General features: G+C 38.8%; 1 pseudogene; it reads right to left on the reverse strand.

The window, feature by feature from the left end:
* Positions 1 to 925, reverse strand: part of LOC140337221 (dimethylaniline monooxygenase [N-oxide-forming] 2-like) — a 10,069-nt pseudogene extending 9,144 nt beyond the window's left edge.
* Between the last annotated feature and the right edge of the window lie 1,565 nt (positions 926 to 2,490).

Consider the following 2,490-nt stretch of genomic DNA (forward strand, 5'->3'; position numbering starts at 1 on the left):
AAAAAAAAAAAAAAAAAAATTTTTTGTCCAATGCAGCAAAATTCGGTTCGGGTATACCGGAATTCGAACAGCCATATTCGGGTCGAATATAGGGACAACCCGAATTCGAACATCAACACTGATGGATACACTTTATTTCTAATTTCTGATTTTAAGGTGAATATCTGACACAGACAATATGTATACCATATTTATTTACTTACATGAACATGGGCATATTTAAGCAGGCCAAACATCCCAGCACATTGTTTGTAGATGGCAATGTTCTGTTAAAAAATGTTCTCAGTGGACCAACTAGTTTCAAGGTCTGAAAGGGAAAGAGTGTGGGGGAGTAGCTAACTCAAATTAAAAAGGACAGCCACACTGTCAAAATTTTGATCATTTGGGCACAATTTACTTTTTTGGCAATATGTGTTTGAGTCAGTGGGAAAGGAAACATGGTATTTGCAGCTACTGATCACATGTCAAGAAAACCACTTATCACTATGCCATCAGTGAACAGTGAGGTTGTATCTTTATTTTAAACAAAGCTATGACAGATCTGAATGACATATGGTATGCATGCCACAATGTAAGGCTAATTTTGTAAAAAATTCCTGAAAATCTTGAAGTATGTTCATGCATGCTATGTGATTATTTATCAGGACACCAGGCAGAAGGCAGAAAGGGTGAAAAAGTGCTTATGTCTGATTTAAGTAAGTATAGTGTATTTTAAATGGGAATACCAGGATAAATTCACAATTTACAACATTATAAGATATCATTGTATTTTAAGCATTGATCTGTTTTACAACTACATTTAGTTTTATGTTTTATTTGTGTACTGTACTTATTACTTAGGCAGCTTACCTTGAATTGTATAAAAATTCAGTAGGCCAAACATGTCAGCATATTGTCTATAGTACTATACCATTTTGGTGTTGTGCAAAAAGGTGTTGTGCACAAATTACCGCGATCCGATGCCGAGTGCTAGTGCGCTTATCTGCCAGATTACAGCATTGACAAGAGCAGTGGGGTCGAGAATTTGCTAATTAGGGTGATTCATTTTTGCAATTTTGCGTAATTGAGGTGGATCTGTTAAGCTCAGTCAATGGTGATATAGCAATCAATTAGCGCTCACCTGGTTCCTGTTCTGTGTGCACCTACAGTCCATTACAGGTCAATCGTGTATCTGTGGGAGGAAGAGAAGGAGAGGAGGGAGGAAAGCCGGGCTTTTAAAGGGCAACCAGAGTTAAATTTAAAAACACCAGTTTTAATTGTTCCAACAACATAATTTAATAAATTAAGAGCTGTGTCTCTATAAATGAATCCTAGGCTAACATATGACGACTAGTTTCGCAAAAGATAGCAATATGGTTTAGTATCATACTGGGTTAGCGATAGTGGTAAGGTGTCCCACCCGACACGTTTCGCCCGCACCGGGCTTCCTCAGGGGTAAGGGGAGACTTATTCTTATTGCTGGGGCTTTAAACCGCAATAAGAGCCTTGTGATACCGAATTGTTATTTGTAAGTGATTTGATAGTTTTGATGATTTGAAGACCGATATCAGTTTGGATGTACTGCGGTTGTTTCCAGATGTCCGAGTGGAGTGAACAGTGTGATAGAAGCTTGAAATGTTTTTAGCAGGACTTTCTTATGCACAATTATTATGACATCTCTGTCTTAGTAGAAGTAAATGACAGTGATCCAGCATGGGAAGATAAAGTTTTGTCTTCTCGTATGGAGTATTTTCAATGTGGTATGTGGGTGAGCTGTGGGCAGTGCACTGTCCCCTTTTGCACAGCTGCCCACACCTGCCAGAGTACTCAGGAATTCTTGGGTCAGGCATTGTAAGCATTTAGGCATTCGCCATATAAACTGCTGAAATCAGTTAACTCTTTCAGAACCCGAAAATATTAGGTCATTTAACAATATGCTTATTTCTAAGCTAATAGATATGTTTGAAACATTTGAACACGTCATACATTTTTATTTAGCACTAACTTGAAGTTGTGTGCCATTTGAAAGAATGATTTGTTGGGGAAAGATTGACTTTTAATGCAAGCTCCCTAGTGTCAAGCTGCCGGAGTTGCGCGCCTCGAAGCACCAGATCATTTCAGTTGATAAATGTCGGGAGAATACGCCAGCACATTCTCAAAGATAAATAGGTTAGATGGGTCCGATGCCGGATTGTGAATACGTGTGCACGAGCAAACTTCTTAGCTTAATAAATCAGGGCTTAATAAATCAGGGCTTAATAAATCAGGGTAAATGTGAGGTGGAAAGGAAGCATTGGGAGCCTATAAGGCCTTGCTCTATTCACATTTCCTGATTTTTTTAGAAGGAAAGAAGGACAGAAGGAGAACATAGTTGGTTATCTGTATGTTATTATTCCATCACTGTCCAGTCTGATGGGGTGGTAGATGGCCCTGAGGTGCTCCTAAACTATAGTAGGGAATATGGTGACACCCTACTGGGTTTTTTGCTATCGAACAGAGGAGTATTAATTC

Source organism: Pyxicephalus adspersus, chromosome 8, assembly GCF_032062135.1.
Source record: "Pyxicephalus adspersus chromosome 8, UCB_Pads_2.0, whole genome shotgun sequence".
Classification (NCBI taxonomy): domain Eukaryota; kingdom Metazoa; phylum Chordata; class Amphibia; order Anura; family Pyxicephalidae; genus Pyxicephalus; species Pyxicephalus adspersus.